Source organism: Scyliorhinus torazame, chromosome 20, assembly GCF_047496885.1.
Source record: "Scyliorhinus torazame isolate Kashiwa2021f chromosome 20, sScyTor2.1, whole genome shotgun sequence".
Lineage (NCBI taxonomy): Eukaryota > Metazoa > Chordata > Chondrichthyes > Carcharhiniformes > Scyliorhinidae > Scyliorhinus > Scyliorhinus torazame.
In genome coordinates, this window is record NC_092726.1 from 41,218,031 (window position 1) to 41,245,112 (window position 27,082).

Here is a 27,082-nt window from a genome sequence, read left to right on the forward strand (position 1 = left end):
CGCCATGCAGAAAATCAAATGTATTTAAACAGTGCCCTGCGGTAAGTCAAATGCATTTAAACAGCGCCCTATAGCAAATAAAATGCATTTAAACAGTGACCTACAGTATATCAATCGCATTTAAACAGTGCCCTCAGTAAATCAATCGCTTTTACAAAGTGCCCTCCAGTAAACCAAAAGCTCTTAAATAGTGCCCTACAGTTTTTCAATCGCATATAAACCGTGCCTCAAAGTAAATAAATTACATTTAAACAGTTCCATGCAGTGAACCAAATGTTTTTAAACAGTGCTTTATAGTAAATCAAATGCATTTACAGTGCCCTGCAGTAAACCAAATGCATTTCAACTGTGCCCTACAGTAAATTCAATGTGCTTAAACAGTCCCATGCACAACACAAATGCAGTTGAAGAGTGGCCCACACTCAATCAAATGCATTTAGAACGTGCCCTGCAGTAAACCAAATGCAATTAAACAGTGCGCCAGAGTAAATAAAATGCATGAAAACAGCGGCCGACAATAAACCAAATACGTTTATCCAGTGCACTACAGTAAATCAAATGCATTTATACAGTGCCCTACAGTCAACCAGATACATTTGTACAGTGCACCACAGTAAATCAAATGTATTTAAAAAGTGCCCGACACTAAAGCAAATGCATTTAAACTGTGCTCTGAAGAAAATCAAATGCATTCAATCAGTGCCCTACAGCAAAACAAACGTATTTAACCAGTGCCCTGATGCAAAATCACTTGGAATTAAACAGTGCCCTACAGTAAATCAAATGCATTTAAACAGTGCCCTACAGTAAATCAAATGCATTTAAACAGTGCCCTACAGTAAATCAAATACATTTAAACAGTGCCCGACAGTTAACTGAAGGCAATTAAACAGTGCCCGATATTAAATCAAATGTATTTAAACAGTGTACTACAGTAAATCAAAGGCACTTAAACAGTACTTTACAGTAAACCAAATGCATTTAATCAGTGCCCTACTGTACATCAGTCGCATTTAAACAGTGTCCTACAATAAACCAAATGCTCTTAAATAGTGCCTACAGTACATCAATCTTATTTGTTGTGGGCCAGGGTTTAGAGATTCCCAAAGTGTATCATGAATGCACCTGACCCAGAACTTTTAATAGATTGTGGTACGGGGAGCACACGGCCCACTTTACAGGAGTGGTACAGCAGAAATGGAAAATATATTTTAAAAAACAAATCGATGTTTATTCTATGAATTTAAGTTAACCTTTTTAAAACATACAGTGAACTTCTTAGCAACCATTAATTCAACTACAACCCCCAAAGAATACAACACTAAGTAATGCTTACGCTGTCCTTTTAACATCCAGAAGACTTACAAAAAACAGAACCTTTAACAGAAGCACATCTGGTTAACGTCACTCCTGAAAACGTTCATAATTCTGACTTCACCAAATGATCAAGAGATAGACGCTTCATGGCAAAGAGATCAAGAGTACACCTGCTTTATCTGGCTTCCGCTCCAACACTGAAACTAAAACACACCCTGCAGCAAACAGCCTAAAACGAAAGTAAAAAGCTGCCAGACAGCCCAGCTCCACCCATACTCTGACATCACTGATAAACACCCGTTTCTTAAAGGTACATTTCTTAAACACCCATTTCTTAAAGGTACTCTCACATGACACCTCCGCCCAAGAAAAAATATAAACCATCAACTTCAAGATGGTTTCATTTTTCACCTTGTCACTATCCTTTAAGAAATGCACGAAGTAAACACACTTTTGCGTTTCTAAAAACAACACACGCAAACAGGGATAATAATATAGTCCATTTTTGTTCTTCTTCCTTCAACTGAAGCCCTTCTCGATTGACAGTCACTTTCAACATGAAATTTTACTGAAATGTTTAATGAAATTCACTCATGCCAAGAAATCGCATTATTTCCCTACGTTTGAGGGTATCGGAAACTTCGCAATGAAAGTGACTTGGGTTTTTCCAAATTCACTTTTGGCTAGGTTTATCACCAAACCCGCCTCCAGAAGTCGATCAAATAATTCCATCAGACGTTTCAACTGTTCTTTCCATGTCTGGCTGAAAACGATCAGATCGTCGATGTATACCACACAATTGGGTAATCCTGAAACAACTTTGTTAGTTAACCATTTAAACGTGGTTCGGCGTTTTTCATGCCAAATGGCATAACTTTGAATTGTTATATACCATCTGGAGTCACAAAAGCTGAAATCTCCTTCGCCCTTTCGGATAAAGGTACCTGCCAGTAACCCTTAAGTAAATCCAGTTTGGAAATAAAAGCTGATTGTCCCACTTTCTCAATGCAATTCTCCAAACGTGGGATAGGGTAAGAGCCCGTTCTTGTAACTGCATTAACCTTTCTTTTGTCTACACACAACTGTTGGATACCGTCTGGTATTGGTATCATCACTATGGGCGAGCTCCATTGGCTGCAATTCAACTTCAATTATGCCATTTTAAAGCATAATCACCATCTCTTTGTTAACCTGTGCCAATTTTAAAGGATTAAGTCGATATGGATGTCGTTTGATTGGAACAGCATTTCCCACATCTACATCATGTATAGCCATTTTAGTACTTCCCAATTTATGTCCATAAACTTGCCCATGTGATAACTTTCAGGTCAGTCCGTTTTTCTCTGGAAGGTAACTCTACAATTTATCCCAATTTTTAAGAACATCCCCGTTTCCAATTTAATTTGAGGTGTGTCAAATTCACAGTCATCTGGATTTGGTTGGTCATTTTGAGTTAGAATCATTAAAACCTTTTTCTCTCCTTCCCTTTCCAAGCACCTTTTAAGCATATTCACATGACACACTCGGTGAGTCTTCCTTTTATCTGGTGTTGTTACCACGTAATTCATTTCACTTAATTTCCTTTCAATCTGATATGGTCCACAAAACCTAGCTTTTAAAAGTTCACCTCCCACTTGGAACAATACTAAAGCTTGATCTCCACAGGCGAAACTACGAACTTTGGATTTCTTGTCTGCTACCCGTTTCATCGCATTTTGTGCAACTTTTAAATGTTGTCTAGCCAATTGACCTGCTCTATTTAATAGTTCCCTAAAATTTGACACGTAATCCAATAATGTAATTTCTGATTTCTCACTCCCCAATTTTTCCTTACTCGATTTAAGTGGCCCTCGTACCTCATGACGAAAAGTTAGTTCAAAAGACTAACTTTGGTTGACTCAGTAGGTGCATCCATAATTGCAAACAGTACGAATGGAATTTCTTTATCACAATCCTCTCAATAATCGTGACACTAAGCCCTCAACAGTGTATTTAATTTCTGACATCACCTTTCTAATTCTCCCTGCGATTCTGGGTGGTACGCAGTTGATTTAAATTGTTTTATTCCTAAACGATCCATAACTTCTTTGAATAATCAGGAGGTAAAATTTGACCCTTGATCCGGTTGTATTTCTGTGGGTCGTCTATTGCTAGTAAATAATTTAAGTAATTCCTCCAGAATCTTTTTAGCTGTAATGTTACTGGAATGGCCTCCGGAATCCTAGTAGACACCTCCATTATCGCCAAAAGATATTGATTCCAACATTTTGTTTCAGGAAGTTGTCCTACGCAATGAATTAGGACCCTTGGAAAAGGTTCCTCAAATGCTGCAACGGGTATTAAGGGCGCTGCTTTTATCACTGCTTGAGGTTTCCCTATCATTTGACATGTGTGACATGACTGACAACATTTAATTACATCTTTCTGGCGTACAGGCCAATAAAATTGTTTTTGTATTTTAGCTTAAGTTTTCCTTATTCCCAAATGACCTCCCACTGGTACCTCATGTGAAACTCGCAACACCTCCTTTCCATACCCAACGGCAATACTACTTGATGAACATCTGCCCACTTTTCATCCGCCTGCATATGTAAAGGTCTCCATTTTCTCATCAAGCCATTACTTTTACGGTAATAACACTCTGTTATACACTCTTCCATGTATGTTTCTGATACATCCGTTTTATTTCTACACCTTTCTGTTGTAACTCTGCCAATTTTCCTGAACAAAAAATATCCGCCTCATCCTCCACCTTTGTCAACCATCTGATCAAAAATCCTTTCTGATAATTGCACTTCAACTTCATCTTCACTCTCTGAATTCCCCTCCTGTCTTAACCTGTGACTTTGCGACCTTGTAACTACAGAATCCGGAAAAATACTTCAATACTTCAGTTGTCTGATTTTCCACTGGATTATCAACCACCGTGGGCATCACTCCCACCTGCGATTCAGCTATATCATTACCCAAGATAAACTGTATTCCTGGACAAGATAGTTTCTCTATTACTCCTACTACCACCTCACGCCTCTTCACTGGACCTTCCAACCTTACCTTATATAATTGAACACTACTCCTCTCACCCTGGATTCCACATATTACCACCTTTTCTGGCAGCATTCTTCCCAAACTACATAACTCCTCATCTCCTACCATTAAAGATTGATTAGCTCCCGTATCTCTTAAAATTGTGACTTCTTGACCTACTCCTCATGATACACATGAGTAACCTTTACCAACACAAGTAAATTCTTTAAAGAGCTCTGGCACCATTTGATCAATTACCTCTTGATCAGGTGTACAATCTTTTGCACCTCCTTCGCTTCATTTGGGCTTTCCTTTACCACTTTAACTACCCCCACTGTCTTATCCTGTTTTACCACATCAGCCTTCCCAGCACTTTTCTTCAAGCACCAACACTGTGACTTTACATGGCCTAGTTTATTACAGTGAAAACATTTGAACCTTTTCATGTCTCTTCCACCCTCCTGGATTTTTACTCTGAGGTACACTCTCCTTATTATATCCCATCACATCACCTTTACTTTTACCACTTGAGAATTTCTCATGTCCCCAGTTTCTATCCCTCACAGGCTGAAACTGATTTCGGAAACCAAGCTTTGATTTATGAACTAATTCATAATCATCTGCCATTTTGCTGCTAATCTCGCAATTTTAACCCTCTGTTCATGCACATGAGTGCATACTGCATCAGGAATTCAATGTTAAACTCCTCCAAAAGTATAATTTCTCTGTGAGCTTTGTACGTTTGGTCTATTTTCAAATCCCTTATCCACCGATCAAAATTAATTTGTTTGAGCCTTTCAAACTCCATGTATGTATGGCCAAATTCTTTCTTTAATTTTCTAAACCTTTGTCAGTGAGCTTCGTGCCCGAGTTCATATGCACCTAAGATGGATTTTGTCACCTCCTCATACGTCCCAGATACCTCCTGCGGTAGTGATGCAAACACTTCACTGACTCTACCTTCCAGCTTTGTTTGAATCAGTAATAACCACATGTCCTGTGGCCATTTTATTTGTTTAGCCACATTCTCAAATTAAATGAAAAAGGCTTCTACCTCCTTGTCGTCAAACCTTGGCAATGCTTGGACATATTTAAAATCAATTCCACCAAGCCTTCAACTTTGACGCTCTTTCTCACTATCCTCATCACTCTCATCCAACTGTACGTTTCCCTTTGCGTCTACCAATTTTAACTGGCTGTCATGTTTCATGGCTATTTTCTGAAGTTCAAACTCTCTCTCTTTATTTTTTCCCCCTGATCTGTATCTCCCCTTCTCTTTCTCTTTGTTCTGCTGGGGCTATTCATCCTTTTCTACATTCTTCTCTCACCTTTTCTATTTCTTCTCTCTCTCTCATTCATTTCCGTCTCTCTCCCTTTCTTATTCCTCTCTATCTCTTTCTTTCTCCCTTTCTTTTTCCTACAGCAAACTAAAGGCATTTAATCAGTGCCCTACAGTAAATCAAATGTACAGAAACAGTGCCCCAGAATAAACCCAAAGTATTTAAACAGTGCACTGCAGTAAATCAAATATAATTAAATAGCGCACAACAGTCCATCATTGTATTTAAACAGTGCCCTCGAGTCAATTAAATGCATTTCAACAGTTCCCGACTGTAAATCAAATGCATTTAAACAGTGCCCTAAGTTAAATCAAATGCATTTAAACAATGCCCTACAGGAAACCAAACGTTATTGAACAGTGCTTTATAGTAAATCAAATGCATTTAAATAGTGCCCTACAGTAAATGAAATGCATTTAAACAGTGACACAGTAAATCAAATGTATTTAAACAGGCGCTGCAATAAATCAAATGCGTTTAAACAGTGCCCTACAGGAAACTAAATGAATTTAAAACGTACCCTGAAGTAAATCAAATGCATTCAAACAGTGCCCTACAGTGAGCCAAATATATTTAAATCGTGATTTATAGTAAATTAATTGCATTCAAACATTGCCTGACAGTAAATCAAAAGTATTTAAATTTGCGCCCTAGAATAAATTAAATGCGTTCACACAGTGTCCGACACGAAATCAAACGCTTTGAAACAATGCCCTACAGTAAGTCAAGTGCATTTAAACAGTGCCCGACAGCAAACTAAAGGCATTTAAACTGTGCCCTGCAGTAAATTAAATGCATTTAAACTGCCCGACAGTAAATCAAATGCATTTTGTTCCCTACAGTAAACTAATTGCATTTAAACAGTGCACGATACTCAAATGCATTTAAACATTGCCCTCCTGTAAATCAAAAGCATTTAAACAGTGTTCTACGTTAAATCAAATGCATTTAAAAAGTGCCCTACAGTAAATCAAATGTATTTAAACAGTGCCCTACAGTAAATCAAATGCATTTAAACAGTGCCCAACAGTAAATCGAATACATTTGAATAGTGGCCTAAAATAAATCACTTATATCTAAACGGTGCCAAATGTATTTAAACAGTACTTTATAGTAAATTAAATGCATTTAAACAGTGCCGACAATAAATCAAGTGTATTTAAACAGTGCCCCGACAGTCAATCAAATGCGTTTAAACACTGCGCTAGAGTCAAACAAATACTTTTAAACAGTGCACCACAGTAAATCAAAAGCATTTAAACAGTGTTCTACGTTAAATCAAAGGCATTTAAAAAGTGCCCTACAGTAAGTCAAATGCATTTAAACAGTGCCCTACAGTAAATCAAATGCATTGAAGCAGTGCCCAACAGTAAATCAAATGCATTTTGTTCCCTACAGTAAACTAATTGCATTTAAACAGTGCCCGATACTCAAATGCATTTAAACATTGCCCTCCTGTAAATCAAAAGCATTTAAACAGTGTTCTACGTTAAATCAAATGCATTTAAAAAGTGCCCTACAGTAAATCAAATGTATTTAAACAGTGCCCTACAGTCAAACGGACCTTATTTAAACAGAGCCTTACAGTAACACACCAATTAAAAGTGCCCTACTGTAATCGGACTTAAAATGTACCCGATAATAAATCATGTTTTTAAACATTAAACATGTTTATGTAAAGCGAATTGCTTTGGAGACCTAAAACACACCTTTCCCGAGGCCAGTATATGCCCTTCCAGAAACTGAACGGGATCCAGCCAAAATAATATTGTTCCATATTTCTATCCAGCATATTAATTCTGCTCCATTTTAATATGCAGCCATATTAAAACGGCTCCATATTAATACTGTTCCATATTAATACTCTTCCACATTAATACTGTTCCATAGAGCAAGGAAGGTCTACATTAAACTGCATTTATTTCAATGCAAGGGGCCTGACGGGCAAAGCGGATGAACTCAGGGCATGGACGGGCACATGGGACTGGGCTATTATAGCTATGACTGAAACATGGCTAAGGGAGGGGCAGGACTGGCAGCTCAATGTTCCGGGGTACAGATGCTATAGAAAGGATAGAACAGGAGGTAAGAGAGGAGGGGGAGTGGCGTTTTTGATTAGGGAGAACATCACGGCAGTACTTAGAGGGGATATATCCGAGGGTTCGCCCACTGAGTCTATATGGGTGGAACTGAAAAATAAGAAGGGAGAGATCACCTTGGTAGGACTGTACTACAGGCCCCCAAATAGTCAGCGGGAAATTGAGGAGCAAATATGTAAGGAGATTACAGATAGCTGCAAGAATAATAGGGTGGTAGTAGTAGGGGACTTTAACTTTCCCAACATTGACTGGGACAGCCATAGCATTAGGGGCTTGGATGGAGGGAAATTTGTTGAGTGTATTCAGGAGGAATTTCTCATTCAGTATGTGGATGGACCGACTAGAGAGGGGGCAAAACTTGACCTCGTCTTGGGAAATAAGGAAGGGCAAGTGATAGAAGTGCTAGTGAGGGATCACTTTGGGACAAGTGACCATAATTCCATTAGTTTTAAGATAGCTATGGAGAATGATAGGTCTGGCCCAAGAGTTAAAATTCTTAATTGGGGCAAGGCCAATTTTGATGGTATCAGACAGGAACTTGCAGAGGTAGATTGGGGGAGACTATTGGCAGACAAAGGGACGGCTGGTAAATGGGAGGCTTTTAAAAATGTGTTAACCAGGGTGCAGGGTAAGCACATTCCCTTTAGAGTGAAGGGCAAGGCTGGTAGAAGTAGGGAACCCTGGATGACTCGAGATATTGAGACTCTGGTCAAAAAGAAGAAGGAGGCATATGACGTACATAAGCAACTGGGATCAAGTAGATCCCTTGAAGAGTATAGAGATTGTCGAAATAGAGTTAAGAGGGAAATCAGGAGGGCAAAAAGGGGACATGAAATTGCTTTGGCAAATAATGCAAGGGAGAATCCAAAGAGATTCTACAGATACATAAAGGGGAAAAGAGTAACTAGGGACAGAGTAGGGCCTCTTAAGGATCAACAAGGGCATCTATGTGCAGAGCCACAAGAGTTGGGTGAGATCCTGAATGAATATTTCTCATCGGTATTCACGGTGGAGAAAGGCATGGAGGTTAGGAAACTAAGGGAAATAAATAGTGATGTCGTGAGAAGTGTGCATATTACAGAGGAGGAGGTGCTGGAAGTCTTAAAGCGCATCAAGGTAGATAAATCCCCGGGACCTGATGAAATGTATCCCAGGATGTTGTGGGAGGCTAGGGAGGAAATTGCGGGTCCCCTAACCGAGATATTTGAATCATCGGCAGCCACAGGTGAGGTGCCTGAAGATTGGAGAGTGGCGAATGTTGTGCCCTTGTTTAAGAAGGGCAGCAGGGAAAAGCCTGGGAACTACAGACCGGTGAGCCTAACGTCTGTAGTAGGTAAGTTGCTAGAAGGTATTCTGAGAGACAGGATCTACAAGCATTTAGAGAGGCAAGGACTGATTCGGGGCAGTCAGCATGGCTTTGTGCGTGGAAAATCATGTCTCACAAATTTGATTGAGTTTTTTGAGGGAGTGACCAAGAAGGTAGATGAGGGCAGTGCAGTAGACGTTGTCTACATGGACTTTAGCAAAGCCTTTGACAAGGTACCGCATGGTAGGTTGTTGCAGAAGGTTAAAGCTCACGGGATCCAGGGTGAGGTTGCCAATTGGATTCAAAATTGGCTGGACGACAGAAGGCAGAGGGTGGTTGTAGAGGGTTGTTTTTCAAACTGGAGGCCTGTGACCAGTGGTGTGCCTCAGGGATCGGTGCTGGGTCCACTGTTATTTGTGATTTATATTAATGATTTGGATGAGAATTTAGGAGGCATGGTTAGTAAGTTTGCAGATGACACCAAGATTGGTGGCACAGTGGATAGTGAAGAAGGTTATCTAGGATTGCAACGGGATCTTGATCAATTAGGCCAGTGGGCCGACGAATGGCAGATGGAGTTTAATTTAGATAAATGTGAGGTGATGCATTTTGGCAGATCGAATCAGGCCAGGACCTACTCAGTTAATGGTATGGCGTTGGGGAGAGTTATAGAACAAAGAGATCTAGGAGTACAGGTTCATAGCTCCTTGAAGGTGGAGTCGCAGGTGGACAGGGTGGTGAAGAAGGCATTCGGCATGCTTGGTTTCATTGGTCAGAACATTGAATATAGGAGTTGGGACGTCTTGTTGAAGTTGTACAAGACATTGGTACGGCCACACTTGGAATACTGTGTGCAGTTCTGGTCACCCTATTATAGAAAGGATATTATTAAACTAGAAAGAGTGCAGAAAAGATTTACTAGGATGTTGCCGGGACTTGATGGTTTGAGTTATAAGGAGAGGCTGGATAGACTGGGACTTTTTTCCCTGGAGCGTAGGAGGCTTAGGGGTGATCTTATAGAGGTCTATAAAATAATGAGGGGCATAGATAAGGTAGATAGTCAACATCTTTTCCCAAAGGTAGAGGAGTCTAAAACTAGAGGGCATAGGTTTAAGGTGAGAGGGGAGAGATTCAGAAGGGCCCAGAGGGGCAATTTCTTCACTCAGAGGGTAGTGAGTGTCTGGAATGGGCTGCCAGAGGTAGTAGTAGAAGCGGGTACAATTGTGTCTTTCAAAAAGCATTTAGATGGTTACATGGGTAAGATGGGTATAGAGGGTTATGGGCCAAGTGCGGGCAACTGGGACTAGCTTAATGGTAAAAACTGGGCGGCATGGACTGGTTGGGCCGAAGGGCCTGTTTCCATGCTGTAAACTTCTATGATTCTATGATTCTATATTAATACTGTTCCATATTCGTGCTGCTTCATTTTAAGACCGTTACAAATGAGTACTGTTATATATTTATGTCCAGCATATAAACATTGTTCCATATTAATACTCGCTCAGATTATAACTTTTCAATATTAGTAGTGTTCATATTAATACTGTTCTATATGATTACTGTTCCATATTAATATCCAGCCATGTTAACACTGTTCCATATTAGTACTGTTCCATATTAATATCTGGCCATTTTAATATCCGGCTATATTAACACTGTTCCATAGTAATACAGTTCCATATTAATATCCAGCCACATTCCATATTAATAATAATTATCTTTGTCACAAGTAGTCTTACATTAACACAACAACGAAGTTACTGTGAAAAGCCCTTCGTCGCCACATTCTGGCGCCTGTTCGGGTACACAGAGGGAGAATTCAGAATGTCCAATTCACCTAACAAGCACGTCTTTCGCGCCTTGTGGGAGGAAACCGGAGCACCCGCAGGAAATGCACGCAGACACCGGGAGAACATGCAGGCTCCGCAAAGAGAGTGACCCAAGCTCGGAATCAAATCTGGGACCCTGGAGCTGTGAAGATATGGTTCCATATTAATACTGTTCCATATTAGTACTGTTCCATATTAATATTCAGCCATATTAATACTATTCCATATTAATATGGTTCCAAGTTAATATGCAGCCATATTAATACTGCTCCATATGAATAATGTTCCATATTAATATCCAGCCACATTAATGCTCTTCCATATCAATATGGTTCCATATTAATATGCAGCCAGATTAATACGTTTTTGCTCAATGCCTGCTACCCCGCCCGCCACATGGAGGTTGGATATGGCCCGACTTGCCCATAAGGCTTTGTGCAAGAAAATATCACAGGCCACAGATGACTATATTATTAATAACTAGAATGGGGAAGTCCCGCCCTTCACGCTCTGGGAGGCCACGAAGGCTGTGATCAGGGGTGATATCATGGCCAAGAACGCACGTAGAGACAAGGTAGAGAGGGCGGCGAGGCAACAGTTGTGGACCCAATACTGGAGGTAGACAGGCGATACTCTGAGGGCCCGACCAAAGAACTCCTGGCGGAGAGGAAAAAGCTACAAATGGACTTTGATCTGCTCTCCACGAGGGAAGCATTGCAGCAACTCCGCCAGGTACGGAAGACCCTTTACGAACACGGAGATAAAGCCAGCCACTGCTGGTTCGCCAGCTGAGAAAGTAGGCAGCCACGGAGGTAATAGCTCATATTAGGAGCAGCAGACCGAATCCAGTGGCAGAGCCAAAAAATGTCTACGAGGCATTTGAGACCTTCTACCGGGGGCTATTCACCTACAAGCCCTCAGCTTAGGGATGAAACAGTTCATCGATGGACGGGACACGCCAGTTGTGAGACAGGCTGAAAATGGGACTGGAAGCACCAGTAAAACTGGGAGAAGGATAGCGCAGTGGTGAGCCCTCGTTCCTCATGGTCCCGCCAGCCCCACACATCCCTGTGACGATGGATGTGGCTGTCCTGAAACCCAGTTGTGTGTAGAAGCTGGGATTCGTCTTTCTGGAGCGCAGGAGGTTCGGGGGAATTTAAACAAGTCTTCAACGTCATAAAGATTTTTTTTAAATGATAGAAATGGATAGATCCTCTGCCCCCAATTGCTCGACTGCATAAATCCCACCTTAGTTAGTGTCCCAATCCACCGGACTTTCCACAATACCATATCCAGCATTGCTCAGGAAGAATAATTGTTTTCCTATCCAGCCGACTGTTCTATATTGAAGAAGCTGGTGAACTTTAGAAGGACAATTCTGCCTTCCTATCCACACTGCTGTTCACACATCAGTGCACTACGTCGAGATATACTTTGGACTGACTTTTCTGTGTCATTTTTGGCTCTATTGTTCATAAAAACAGATCAAGCTGAGCTGTACGAGATCTGCGTGTCCCCAGTGCACTCTGCTGAACACATCCAGATATAGTCTGGAGTAATATTTCGCTCTTCCGTTCTAACCTGGTGCTCCAACGGACACATGCACCTGCCCTGCAGCCGAACATGTATGTGTTTCATTTCCCAACCACTGTCCACACCCACTGACCCAAGCTGTACTTCAGAAGCCAATCTGCCTGTGCCATTCGCCTTGGATTGTTTCGAAATCCCACGTCAGGCTCGAATGCAGGTTACGATTCTTTATAGAATCATAGAATCCCGACAGAGCGGAAGGCGGGTCATTCGGCCCAACGAGTCTGCACCAGCCCTTAGAAAGAGCAACCTATTTAAGCCCACACCGCCACCCTATCCACATTCTCGCAACCCAAACTAACCTAAAGGGCAATTTAGCACGGCGAATCCACCTGACTTGCACATATTTGGACTGTAGGAGGAAAACAGAGAACCCAGAGGAAACCGTGTCAGAGAAAGTGCAAACTCCACATGGACAGACATCCTATGCTGGAATTGAACCTGGGTTGCTGGCGCGCTGAGGCAAGCGTGCAAACTACTTTGACACCGGATTGCAGCCTCCTGGACTCTGCACTGCACAGATTCACCGTGTAGGACAATCTCTGGGGTCTCTGACAGCCTCTTTTTTGTTTTACAATGAAATACACAGTTCTTAAAATTTAGAGTAGTCAATTATTTTTCCAATTTATGGTGGCTAATCCACCTACCTCTCACATCTTTGAGTTGTGGGGTGAGACTCACGCAGAACCGGGGAGAACGTGCAAACTCCACGCGGCCAGTGACCCGGGGCCGGGGTCGCAATGTGGACTGGGAACTTAAGGAAATTAGGAGAGCAAAAACGGTACAAGAAAGGATACAGGCAGGTAAAATGAACGAACGTCCTAAGTACTTTTACCAGCTCATTAAGGGTAAAAGGATAACTCGGGATATAGCCGGAAAACATGGGCTATCGCATCTCGGCCTTTTGGTTCAGATCAAGTGTAGTATCTGTTCTTATCAGTTTAATATCTGGAATGTCCCCTTCGGGGGACCGAATATTAAATTGATTTTTGGGACACGGAGATGGTTCAGGGGCTTTCTTGCTCCGCTCCAGGCATCAACCTGGTCTTGCAATGTTTCCAGGAATGGTGCCTTCACTCCGCTTTGGGCACAAATAGTGCAAAAGCAGAAAATGGCGCAAAACCTGGCTTCCCCTCTTCTGTCTTGTCCAGTTGTCTCATCCTGACCAATTAAAACATTTTCAGGCTCCAGAGCATTGCTAGCTTTTCTGCTGGCGGGCGCTTCGCGCACTAATGTCGTGAGCCTATGGGCTCGCGGACTTGCGGCAGCCAGGCTCCGTTTTCAGCTGATATGCCAAACAGATTTCCTGCTGCTTTTTACAGGCCACTCACTCTCACCCTCGGATGCCGACTTGCCTTCTCCTCACTTCAGTTGCCACATCCCTTCATCCTGCACAACGGGGAAGTGTGGCGACAGACTGAACGGCATCCTGATTTGGATGTAGGTATACCTTCACGGCGTCTCTTTTCGTTCTTCTGACTCCACGACCAACACGCCAGGGTGGAGCTCAGGGAGACTAGACATTGCCCTCTGTTGGATTCCGCCAGTACTTGCTGCTTGCACGGATTGCCCTTTGTTCGGCAAAGGTGGAGATTTTTTCGACTCCCTCCGTTGGGTGTCACTGGGACTTCACAGCGTCTCCATTTAATCTGGTGACGACAGGGGGCGGCTTGCCAGACGATGTCTTCCTATTGTGTTTTACTGGTTCTGCATGCACAGACTCCACCGTGCTCGGCCAAGCTGGAGGCCTCTTGACCAACAGTGACCGTAGACTAAAAGTTCCAAAGCACAGTCGAGCGCAGCAAGGTGCTCCTGAATGTCGGTGGACGAGGAGGACAAGAGCCATAGCCGGAAAATATTGGCTATCGCTTCTCGGCCTTTTGGCTGAGATCAAGTGGAGTCTCATTTGATCGAGGGAAGCTGAGGATCTCGATGACGATCGTGGATTGGAGAACTCGGAGGGATTGAAGTCGTCAAAGAGGAAACGTTTGGAGCTTGGCTGCTATTGGTGCATCTACATGCTGGCCTAAACCTGGGGTTTAGGCCTAACGCCGATACAGTTTCACACCCAACGTACGAGCTATGGATGCAGCTGCATCCCGACCACCAGGCTGGGGAGTGCGAAACACTGTCCGAGTCACAGTAAAGAAAACGGAGGGAGAGTCACCTTTGGACCGGAAACACTTCGTGAAGAGGGTGCTGCTCGAGTGTTGTGGGTTTAAAGCAACAGAGATCTTCTGCTTGCAAAACTTCCCCAAGAATGGTTTCTTTGATGTCACCGTCAAGAGCGTCGCAGCGTGCATCAAATTCTTGAACGTCTTCAAGGAAAAAGGTAACCAGAGTCCACTGTCGATCCTGACTGCGGAGCCTCTGTTTACGCTACCGGCACAGCGAAATCGGGTTGTTGCACTGCACACGTACAACCCCCACGTCCCTGTGTCTGATGTGCTCACGTTCCTCACCAGGTACGCTGAGCTGAAAAGTGACAGCGTGCAAGTGAAAGACACCTTCGGCATCTGGACAAGTGAGCACCAGGTCAAGGTGACCCTAAGAACGGACAGCAACGGAGCCATCCTGCATCCCCCCTCCAATTTCGCTATTGGAGTAAATCGTGGCTACCTCTACTACGTGGGACAGCCACGAGTATGCCACACCTGTGGCAAAACGGGGCATGTTGCCGCAAACTGCAGTGTGACCTTCTGCAAGAACTGCAGGCAGGAGGCACACATGACTAAGGACTGCAAGGAAGACAAGTGCTGCAACCTGTGTGGGGAGGCCGGCCATCTTTACAGGGCCTGCCCGAAACGCGGGGCGACATACGCTCAAATCATCAGCAGCGGAGTCAAAAAGGCGACCAGAGAGGAGGTGCATACACCCTCCACCGAAAAAGACACCACGGTTCAGAATGAGGAAAAGCAACAGAAGGGCCCCCAACAAAAAGAGGAGGCCCGAGCACCTCCTGACAACCCAACCCCAGCCCCATCTGATGAGGAACACTCAATGGAAGAGGAAGAGGATGGGACAAAGAATAAAGAGCCCTGGGAAACCGTGAACAGGGACAAACGAAAGAGAAAACAAAAAAACAAACTGAAGAACCCCCTGAGGGGTAGTGGCAAAAAGCGACACCTCTCAGCCGGCGCACTCAGTGCCGACACCTCATCCGATGAGGGAAAACAGGACAAGAATCGGCCTCAGATAAAGAGGCAAAGCACCAACGTGGAACGGAAGGCACAGACCCCCCAGACCACCGACCGGGAAGGAAACAAGGTCACAGACCAACCCCCGATAGTAACGAGCAGCAACAACCCAGGTGAAGACCGGCCTGCAACCCCAACACCTACTGACTGCCATGACGAACGCCAGGGCTACATCACCCCCCCAATGCATCTGCATCAAAATCACGGGGCCAGTACGGACCAGAACAGCTTTCTCAGCCCTGCAACTGTGCTAAAGTTTGCGAGCACCACCGGCATGCTGGGGAACATCGAACAGCTGGAACAGCCAACTGTATAGACTCTGGACTCTTGAGACTGGTAAATCTATCTTTTTTATAATGGGTTTAAAAATTGCATCCATAAATGTGCGAAGCATCAAAGATACTTCGCGGTGTGTAGCCACACTCAACTATTTGGCAAATGTAAAAGCTGACCTACTGTTCCTGCAGGAGTGCGGAATTCCGCACCTCAGCAACTACAGGCGCTGGTCGAGCTGGTGGTCCGACGGGCCATCCATCTGGTCAGGAGGAAACGACTGCCGCTCCTCCGGCCTGGGTATTCTGCTGCGGGGAGGCAACTTCACCATCTCCGACGTTAAGGAGGTGGTGGGCGGGCGCCTCCTCGTAGCAGACGTGAAATACAAAAACACCCCTCTCTGACTTATTAATGTGTACGCCCCGGCCGTAAAAAGCGAGCGGCTGGCAGTTCTTCAGCAACTCCCACTGGTGTTGGCCACCTCCAAGCCGGTCATCCTGGGTGGTGACTTCAACTGCATCATCGATGCGGCTGGACGATCCAGCAAAGCCGACAGCAAACTAGACGCTACGTCCAGACTCCTGATGGAAACGGTAAAAGACGCCAAGCTGCTTGACGTCTGCAGCAACCCTGCAGACGGCGCGCAGCGTAGATACACATGGTCTCGGCCAGACGGGTCCGTCCGCTCCAGGATAGACTTCTTTTTTGTGTCCCGAGCTTTCACGGTCAGGTCCACCGACGTAACGCCGGTGTTCTTCTCTGACCACTGCCTCCTACTGGCCGACTGCCACCTGCAGGAAGACCAGGGGGTAGGCAGGGGGACGTGGAAGCTAAATGTAAAACTGCTGACCCCTGAGAACATCGAGGAACTCAGGAGGAATTACAAGGGTTGGAGAACCGTGAAACCCCTCTTTGAGGCCCCACATCTCTGGTGGGAAGCAATCAAGGGGAATATCAAGAGGTTTTTCATCCTCAAGGGCGTTCAAAAGGTGAGAGAGAGACGAGGGGTCATGTCCAGGCTCCAGAAAAGTATGCAAAATTTGCTCCAGCTGCAGTCGATGGGGGTGGATGTCAAGGAGGATCTCCAAGAGGTGAAGAGCCAGCAAGCCTCGCTCTACACCCATGAGGCCTCCAAGGTTATCTTCCGTTCCAGAGTCCGCTCCGTGGAGCAGGACGAAAAGTGCTCACGCTTCTTCTTCCAAAAGGTGCACAGAGAGACCTCTGTGATCAGCAGCCTGAAGGAAGAAGATGGCTCTGGAAAGTCATCGCAGTCTGACATCCTGAGGATCAGCCAATCCTTTTATGCCGGACTGTATGACCTGAAGCCAACAGATAGCACTGTTTCCCAGACCTTTCTGTCGACTATCACGGAGGTCATAGGCGACAGCGAGCTGGAAAACCTGGACAAACCACTAACTCTGGACGAGCTGACAAAGGCCGCCAAGTCCTTCGAGACGAGGAAAACTCCCGGAAGCGACGGCTTACCGGTTGAGTTGTATTCGGCTCTGTGGGACTGGATGGGCCCAGACCTGCTGGAAGTGTACGAGAGTATGCTTCTGGAAGGCAGCATGTCAGAATCCGTGAGGAAAGGCATCATCACCCTCATCTACAAGCAGAAGGGGGAAAGGGAACAAATTCGAAATTGGCGACCCATTTCACTGTTGAATGTGGACTACAAAATTCTAGCCAAGGTCATAGCCAATCGGGTCAGGTCTGCTCTGGAGTCGGTGATCCATCCTGACCAGACCTGTGTTGTACCCGGCAGGAAGATCTCTGATAGCCTCGCGCTACTCAGGGATACGATCGCCTACGTGCAGGACAGGGGGGTGGACACTTGCCTCATCAGCCTTGACCAGGAGAAGGCTTTTGACAGAATATCACACACCTACATGATGGATGTGCTCTCCAAAATGGGGTTTGGGGAGGGAATTCGCAATTGGATCAAACTGCTCTACACAAACATCTATAGCGCAGTCTCAATCAATGGGTGGGAATCAGAAAAGTTCCAGATCAAATCAGGAGTCAGGCAGGGCTGCCCTCTCTCCTCTGCCCTTTTTGTGTGCTGCATAGAACTTTTTGCGGAGTCCATCAGGAGGGATCCGGGCATAAGAGGAGTGACGATTCCAGGCAGTGGAGGCATGCAAGTCAAGGCCTCCCTGTACATGGACGACGTTGCCGTCTTCTGCTCGGATCCTGCGTCTGTGCGCAGGCTCTTGACCACCTGCGACCAGTTTGAACTGGCCTCTGGAGCCAAGGTAAACCGTGGCAAGAGCGAGGCCATGTTCTTTGGGAACTGGGCCGACCGGTCCTTTGTCCCCTTCACTGTCAGGTCAGATTACCTGAAGGTGCTGGGGATATGGTTCGGAGCTGCTGGGGCGTGCACCAAAAACTGGGAGGAGCGCATAGGAAAGGTAAGACAGAAACTGGGCTGGTGGGAGCAACGCTCCCTCTCCATTGCGGGCAAAACCCTGGTCATCAGGTGTGAGGTACTCTCGGTGCTACTGAACGTGACGCAGGTCTGGCCCATAACCCGACCCTACGCCACAGCAGTCACCCGGGCCATCTTCAAATTTATCTGGCGATCCAAGATGGACCGTGTCCGAAGGGACACCATGTACAAACCTCTGGAGGAGGGAGGGCGGAACGTACCCAACGCCTCCCTCATCCTGTTGGCCACCTTTGTGTCCAGCTGCATCAAGCTGTGCGTGGACCCCCTGTATGCAAACACCAAGTTTCACTACATACTGAGGTCCTACCTGTCCCCGGTGTTACGAAGGATGGGCCTGGCCTCATTGCCGCGGAACGCTCCAAGTAGTTGGACCGTACCGTACCACCTGTCCTTTGTGGAAAAGTTTTTGAAAGAAAACACCTTTGACCACAAGGCAATGAAGCAGTGGTCAGCACGTAATGTCCTCGAGGCCCTCGGGGAAAAGGAGACCGTGGAGGACGTTGGATGGTTCCCTGAGCAGACTGCCAGAGTCATCTGGCAGAACGCCTCATCACCAGAACTTTCAAACAAGCACCAAGACCTAGCTTGGCTGGTGGTGAGAAAGGCCCTCCCTGTCAGATTCTTCATGCACACCCGAAGGCTCTGCACCAATGCACGCTGCCCTCGGAGTGGCTGTGGGGGAAATGAGACGGTCACACACCTCCTTGTGGAATGTGCCTTTGCAAAGAAGGTCTGGAGAGAGATGCAGTGGTATTTGTCAAGGTTTATCCCAAACAGATCTGTGACACAGGACTCTGTGCTCTACGGACTGTTTCCAGGGACACACACCGAGACAAATATCAACTGCTGCTGGAAGGTCATCAACTCGGTAAAAGACGCTCTTTGGTCTGCCCGAAACTTGCTGATCTTCCAGTGCAAAGAATTGTCCTCGACCGAGTGTTGCAGACTGGCACATTCCAAGGTCCAGGACTACGTGCTGAGGGACGCACTCAAGCTTGGGGCAGCTGCCGCCAAGGCGCAATGGGGAAAGACCACTGTGTAAAGTCTTTCCAGCAAATGTACACCGAGGGGCGCGTAACAGTGTAAAGCCCCTCGGTCTGGGCAACCAACACTCCAATGTATAAAACAAACATGACAATGTAAATATTTAAGAAGGAATTGTAATGTAAAGAGTGATATGTGTATGACAATATCAAAATTGAATGAAAGAAAGTCAAGGCAACATGTAACCCTGCCGTAAATGTACAGTCAAGACAATTTGAAATGTTTCTGTAATGCTCATGATAAATTTTTATGAATAAAGTATATTTTTTTGAAAAAAAAAAAAAAAAAAAAAAATCTGTTCTTATCAGTTTAATATCTGATATGTTCTCAATTTGGGGACCGAATATTAAATTGATTTTTAGGACTCGGAGATGGTTCAGGGGCTAGCTCCTTCCGCTCCACGCATCAACCTGGTCTTGCAGTGCTTCCAGGAATGGTGCCTTCACCCTGCTTTGGGGCGAAAATGTATAAAAGCAGAAAATGCCGCAAAAACTGACTACCCCTTTTCTTTGTTATCCAGTTGCCTCATCCTGACCAATTTAAGGCATTTCAAGCTCCAAAGCATTGCTAGCTTTTCTGCTGGCGGGATCTTCGTGCACGAATGTTGCGAGCCGATGGACTCGCGGACTCGCGGCAGCCAGGCTCCGTTTTCAGCTGATATGCCACACAGATTTCCTGCTGCTTTTTACAGGCCACTCACCTTCACCCTCGGATGCCGACTTGCCTTCTCCTCACTTCAGTTACCACATCCCTTCATCCTGCACAACGGGATAGTGTGGCGACAGACTGAACGGCATCCTGTTTGGATGTAGGTATACCTTCACGGCGTCTCTTTTAGTTCTCCTGACTCCACGACCAACACGCCAGGGTGGAGCTCAGGGAGACTAGACATTGCCCTCTGTTGGATTCCGCCAGTACTTGCTGTTTGCACGGATTGCCCTTTGTTCGGCAAAGGTGGAGATTACTTCGACTCCCTCTGTTGGGTGTCACTGGGCCTTCACAGCGTCTCCATTTCATCTGGTGACGACAGGGGACGGCTTGCCAGACGATGTCTTCGTGTTGTGTTTTACTGGTTCTGCATGCACAGACTCCACCGTGCTCGGCCAAGCTGGAGGTTTCTTGACCAACAGTGAGCGTAGACTAAAAGTTCCAAAGCACAGTCGAGCGCAGCAAGGTGCACCTGAATGTCGGTGGACGAGGAGGACAAGAGCCATTGCCGGAAAATATGGGCTATCGCTTCTCGGCCTTTTGGCTCAGATCAAGTGTAGTATCTGTTCTTATCAGTTTAATATCTGATATGTCCTCAATCTGGGGACCGAATATTAAATTGATTTTTAGGACACGGAGATGGTTCAGGGGCTAGCTCCTTCCGCTCCACGCATCAACCTGGTCTTGCAGTGCTTCCAGGAATGGTGCCTTCACCCTGCTTTGGGGCGAAAATGTATAAAAGCAGAAAATGCCGCAAAACCTGGCTACCCCATTTCTTTGTTATCCAGTTGCCTCATCCTGACCAATTTAAGGCATTTCAAGCTCCAAAGCATTGCTAGCTTTTCTGCTGGCGGGAGCTTCGTGCACGAATGTTGCGAGCCGATGGACTCGCGGACTCGCGGCAGCCAGGCTCCGTTTTCAGCTGATATGCCACACAGATTTCCTGCTGCTTTTTACAGGCCACTCACCTTCACCCTCGGATGCCGACTTGCCTTCTCCTCACTTCAGTTACCACATCCCTTCATCCTGCACAACGGGATAGTGTGGCGACAGACTGAACGGCATCCTGTTTGGATGTAGGTATACCTTCACGGCGTCTCTTTTAGTTCTCCTGACTCCACGACCAACACGCCAGGGTGGAGCTCAGGGAGACTAGACATTGCCCTCTGTTGGATTCCGCCAGTACTTGCTGTTTGCACAGATTGCCCTTTGTTCGGCAAAGGTGGAGATTACTTCGACTCCCTCTGTTGGGTGTCACTGGGCCTTCACAGCGTCTCCATTTCACCTGGTGACGACAGGGGACGGCTTGCCAGACGATGTCTTCGTGTTGTGTTTTACTGGTTCTGCATGCACAGACTCCACCGTGCTCGGCCAAGCTGGAGGTTTCTTGACCAACAGTGAGCGTAGACTAAAAGTTCCAAAGCACAGTCGAGCGCAGCAAGGTGCACCTGAATGTCGGTGGACGAGGAGGACAAGAGCCATTGCAGGAAAATGTGGGCTATCGCTTCTCGGCCTTTTGGCTCAGATCAAGTGTAGTATCTGTTCTTATCAGTTTAATATCTGATATGTCCTCAATCTGGGGACCGAATATTAAATTGATTTTTAGGACTCGGAGATGGTTCAGGGGCTAGCTCCTTCCGCTCCACGCATCAACCTGGTCTTGCAGTGCTTCCAGGAATGGTCCCTTCACCCTGCTTTGGGGCGAAAATGTATAAAAGCAGAAAATGCCGCAAAACCTGGCTACTCATTTTCTTTGTTATCCAGTTGCCTCAACCTGACCAATTTAAGGCATTTCAAGCTCCAAAGCATTGCTAGCTTTTCTGCTGGCGGGAGCTTCGTGCACGAATGTTGCGAGCCGCTGGACTCGCGGACTTGCGGCAGCCAGGCTCCGTTTTCAGCTGATATGCCGCACAGATTTCCTGCTGCTTTTTACAGGCCACTCACCTTCACCCTCGGATGCCGACTTGCCTTCTCCTCACTTCAGTTACCACATCCCTTCATCCTGCACAACGGGGAAGTGTGGCGACAGACTGAACGGCATCCTGTTTGGATGTAGGTACACCTTCACGGCGTCTCTTTTCGTTCTCCTGACTCCACGACCAACACGCCAGGGTGGAGCTCAGGGAGATTAGACATTGCCCTCTGTTGGATTCCGCCAGTACTTGCTGCTTGCACGGATTGCCCTTTGTTCGGCAAAGGTGGAGATTACTTCGACTCCCTCCGTTGGATGTCACTGGGCCTTCACAGCGTCTCCATTTCATCTGGTGACGACAGGGGACGGCTTGCCAGACGATGTCTTCGTGTTGTGTTTTACTGGTTCTGCATGCACAGACTCCACCGTGCTCGGCCAAGCTGGAGGTTTCTTGACCAACAGTGAGCGTAGACTAAAAGTTCCAAAGCACAGTCGAGCGCAGCAAGGTGCACCTGAATGTCGTTGGACGAGGAGGACAAGAGCCATATACGGAAAATATGGGCTATCGCTTCTCGGCTTTTTGGCTCAGATCAAGTGTAGTATCTGTTCTTATCGGTTTAATATCTGATATGTCCTCAATCTGGGGACCGAATATTAAATTGATTTTTAGGAGTCGGAGATGGTTCAGGGGCTTGCTCCTTCCGCTCCACGCATCAACCTGGTCTTGCAGTGTTTCCAGGAATGGTGCCTTCACCCTGCTTTGGGGCGAAAATGTATAAAAGCAGAAAATGCCGCAAAATCTGCCTACCCCTTTTCTTTGTTGTCCAGTTGCCTCATCCTGACCAATTTAAAGCATTTCAAGTTCCAAAGCATTGCTAGCTTTTCTGCTGGCGGGAGCTTCGTGCACTTATGTTGCGAGCCGATGGACTCGAGGACTTTCGGCAGCCAGGCTCCGTTTTCAGCTGATATGCCGCACAGATTTCCTGCTGCTTTTTACAGGCCACTCACCCTCACCCTCGGATGCCGACTTGCCTTCTCCTCACTTCAGTTACCACATCCCTTCATCCTGCACAACGGGATAGTGTGGCGACAGACTGAACGGCATCCTGTTTGGATGTAGGTATACCTTCACGGCGTCTCTTTTAGTTCTCCTGACTCCACGACCAACACGCCAGGGTGGAGCTCAGGGAGACTAGACATTGCCCTCTGTTGGATTCCGCCAGTACTTGCTGTTTGCACGGATTGCCCTTTGTTCGGCAAAGGTGGAGATTACTTCGACTCCCTCTGTTGGGTGTCACTGGGCCTTCACAGCGTCTCCATTTCATCTGGTGACGACAGGGGACGGCTTGCCAGACGATGTCTTCGTGTTGTGTTTTACTGGTTCTGCATGCACAGACTCCACCGTGCTCGGCCAAGCTGGAGGTTTCTTGACCAACAGTGAGCGTAGACTAAAAGTTCCAAAGCGCAGTCGAGCGCAGCAAGGTGCACCTGAATGTCGGTGGACGAGGAGGACAAGAGCCATTGCAGGAAAATATGGGCTATCGCTTCTCGGCCTGTTGGCTCAGATCAAGTGTAGTATCTGTTCTTATCAGTTTAATATCTGATATGTCCTCAATCTGGGGACCGAATATTAAATTGATTTTTAGTACTCGGAGATGGTTCAGGGGCTTGCTCCGTCCGCTCCACGCATCAACCTGGTCTTGCAGTGCTTCCAGGAATAGTGCCTTCACCCTGCTTTGGGGCGCAAATGTATAAAAGCAGAAAATGCCGCAAAACCTGCCTACCCCTTTTCTTTGTTGTCCAGTTGTTTCATCCTGACCAATTTAAAGCATTTCAAGTTCCAAAGCATTGCTAGCTTTTCTGCTGGCGGGAGCTTCGTGCAGTTATGTTGCGAGCCGATGGACTCGAGGACTTTCGGCAGCCAGGCTCCGTTTTCAGCTGATATGCCGCACAGATTTCCTGCTGCTTTTTACAGGCCACTCACCCTCACCCTCGGATGCCGACTTGCCTTCTCCTCACTTCAGTTACCACATCCCTTCATCCTGCACAACGGGATAGTGTGGCGACAGACTGAACGGCATCCTGTTTGGATGTAGGTATACCTTCACGGCGTCTCTTTTAGTTCTCCTGACTCCACGACCAACACGCCAGGGTGGAGCTCAGGGAGACTAGACATTGCCCTCTGTTGGATTCCGCCAGTACTTGCTGTTTGCACGGATTGCCCTTTGTTCGGCAAAGGTGGAGATTACTTCGACTCCCTCTGTTGGGTGTCACTGGGCCTTCACAGCGTCTCCATTTCATCTGGTGACGACAGGGGACGGCTTGCCAGACGATGTCTTCGTGTTGTGTATTACTGGTTCTGCATGCACAGACTCCACCGTGCTCGGCCAAGCTGGAGGTTTCTTGACCAACAGTGAGCGTAGACTAAAAGTTCCAAAGCGCAGTCGAGCGCAGCAAGGTGCACCTGAATGTCGGTGGACGAGGAGGACAAGAGCCATTGCCGGAAAATATGGGCTATCGCTTCTCGGCCTGTTGGCTCAGATCAAGTGTAGTATCTGTTCTTATCAGTTTAATATCTGATATGTCCTCAATCTGGGGACCGAATATTAAATTGATTTTTAGTACTCGGAGATGGTTCAGGGGCTTGCTCCGTCCGCTCCACGCATCAACCTGATCTTGCAGTGCTTCCAGGAATGGTGCCTTCACCCTGCTTTGGGGCGCAAATGTATAAAAGCAGAAAATGCCGCAAAACCTGCCTACCCCTTTTCTTTGTTGTCCAGTTGCTTCATCCTGACCAATTTAAAGCATTTCAAGCTCCAAAGCATTGCTAGCTTTTCTGCTGGCGGGAGCTTCGTGCACTAATGCTGCGAGCCGATGGACTCGAGGACTTTCGGCAGCCAGGCTCCGTTTTCAGCTGATATGCCGCACAGATTTCCTGCTGCTATTTACAGGCCACTCACCCTCACCCTCGGATGCCGACTTGCCTTCTCCTCACTTCAGTTACCACATCCCTTCATCTTGCACAACGGGATAGTGTGGCGACAGACTGAACGGCATCCTGTTTGGATGTAGGTATACCTTCACGGCGTCTCTTTTAGTTCTCCTGACTCCACGACCAACACGCCAGGGTGGAGCTCAGGGAGACTAGACATTGCCCTCTGTTGGATTCCGCCAGTACTTGCTGCTTGCACGGATTGCCCTTTGTTCGGCAAAGGTGGAGATTACTTCGACTCCCTCCGTTGGGTGTCACTTGGCCTTCACAGCGTCTCCATTTCATCTGGTGACGACAGGGGACGGCTTGCCAGACGATGTCTTCGTGTTGTGTTTTACTGGTTCTGCATGCACAGACTCCACCGTGCTCGGCCAAGCTGGAGGTTTCTTGACCAACAGTGAGCGTAGACTAAAAGTTCCAAAGCACAGTCGAGCGCAGCAAGGTGCACCTGAATGTCGGTGGACGAGGAGGACAAGAGCCATTGCCGGAAAATATGGGCTATCGCTTCTCGGCCTTTTGGCTAAGATCAAGTGTAGTCTCATTTGTTTGAGAGAAGCTGAGGATTTCGATGTCGATTGTGGATTGGCGAACTCGGAGGGATTGAAGTCGTCAAAGAGGAAACGTTTGGAGCTTGGTTGCTATTGGTGGATCTACATGCTGGCCTAAACCTTGGGTTTAGGCCGAACGCCGATACAGTTCCACACCCAACGTACGAGCTATGGATGCAGCTGCATCCCGACCACCAGGCTGCGGAGTGCGAAACACTGTCCGAGTCACAGTGAAGAAAACGGAGGGAGAGTCACCTTTGGACCGGAAACACTTCGTGAAGAGGGTGCTGCTCGAGTGTTGTGGGTTTAAAGCAACAGAGATCTTCTGCTTGCAAAACTTCCCCAAGAATGGTTTCTTTGATGTCACCTTCAAGAGCGTCGCAGCGTGCATCAAATTCTTGAACGCCTTCAAGGAAAAAGGTGACCAGAGTCCCCTGTCGATCCTGACTGCGGAGCCTCTGTTTACGCTACCGGCACAGCGAAATCGGTTTGTTACACTGCACACGTACAACCCCCACGTCCCTGTGTCTGATGTGCTCACGTTCCTCGCCAGGTACGCTGAGCTGAAAAGTGACAGCGTGCAAGTGAAAGACACCTTCGGCATCTGGACAAGTGAGCACCAGGTCAAGGTGACCCTAAGAACGGACAGCAACGGAGCCATCCTGCATCCCCCCTCCAATTTCGCTATTGGAGTAAATCGTGGCTACCTCTACTACGTGGGACAGCCACGAGTATGCCACACCTGTGGCAAAACGGGGCATGTTGCCGCAAACTGCAGTGTGACCTTCTGCAAGAACCGCAGGCAGGAGGGACACATGACTAAGGACTGCAAGGAAGACAAGTGCTGCAACCTGTGTGGGGAGGCCGGCCATCTTTACAGGGCCTGCCCGAAACGCGGGGCGACATACGCTCAAATCATCAGCAGCGGAGTTAAAAAGGCGACCAGAGAGGAGGTGCATACACCCTCCACCGAAAAAGTCACCACGGTGCAGAATGAGGAAAAGCAGCAGAAGGGCCCCCAACAAAAAGAGGAGGCCCCAGCACCTCCTGACAACCCAACCCCAGCCCCATCTGATGAGGAACACTCAATGGAAGAGGAAGAGGAGGGGACAAAGAATAAAGAGCCCTGGGAAACCGTGAACAGGGACAAACGTAAGAGGAAACAAAAAAACAAACTGAAGAACCCCCTGAGGGGTAGTGGCAAAAAGCGACACCTCTCAGCCGGCGCACTTAATGCCGACACCTCATCCGATGAGGGAAAACAGGACAAGAATAAGGCCTCAGATAAAGAGGCAAAGCACCAACGTGGAACGGAAGGCACAGAACCCCCAGACCACCGACCGGGAAGAAAACAAGGTCACAGACCAACCCCCGATAGCAACGAGCAGCAACAACCCAGGTGAAGACCGGCCTGCAACACCAACTCCTACTGACTGCCACGACGAACCCCA

General features: G+C 46.7%; 7 non-coding genes across 7 annotated transcripts; all 7 read left to right on the forward strand.

Moving 5' to 3' along the window:
* Positions 1-13,396: 13,396 nt before the first annotated feature.
* Positions 13,397-13,586, forward strand: LOC140397896 (U2 spliceosomal RNA). The gene has a single exon (XR_011937319.1). It is a non-coding gene; the product is annotated as a U2 spliceosomal RNA (small nuclear RNA).
* Positions 13,587-19,731: 6,145 nt separating this feature from the next.
* On the forward strand, positions 19,732-19,918 carry LOC140397261 (U2 spliceosomal RNA). Its single transcript, XR_011936790.1, has one exon. It is a non-coding gene; the product is annotated as a U2 spliceosomal RNA (small nuclear RNA).
* Positions 19,919-20,703: 785 nt separating this feature from the next.
* Positions 20,704-20,894, forward strand: LOC140397470 (U2 spliceosomal RNA). The gene has a single exon (XR_011936907.1). It is a non-coding gene; the product is annotated as a U2 spliceosomal RNA (small nuclear RNA).
* A 785-nt stretch (positions 20,895-21,679) lies between these two features.
* LOC140397633 (U2 spliceosomal RNA) lies at positions 21,680-21,870 on the forward strand. The gene has a single exon (XR_011937066.1). It is a non-coding gene; the product is annotated as a U2 spliceosomal RNA (small nuclear RNA).
* A 785-nt stretch (positions 21,871-22,655) lies between these two features.
* Positions 22,656-22,846, forward strand: LOC140397606 (U2 spliceosomal RNA). The gene has a single exon (XR_011937039.1). It is a non-coding gene; the product is annotated as a U2 spliceosomal RNA (small nuclear RNA).
* Positions 22,847-23,631: 785 nt separating this feature from the next.
* Positions 23,632-23,822, forward strand: LOC140397578 (U2 spliceosomal RNA). The gene has a single exon (XR_011937012.1). It is a non-coding gene; the product is annotated as a U2 spliceosomal RNA (small nuclear RNA).
* Positions 23,823-24,607: 785 nt separating this feature from the next.
* On the forward strand, positions 24,608-24,798 carry LOC140397605 (U2 spliceosomal RNA). Its single transcript, XR_011937038.1, has one exon. It is a non-coding gene; the product is annotated as a U2 spliceosomal RNA (small nuclear RNA).
* The last annotated feature ends 2,284 nt before the right edge of the window (positions 24,799-27,082 follow it).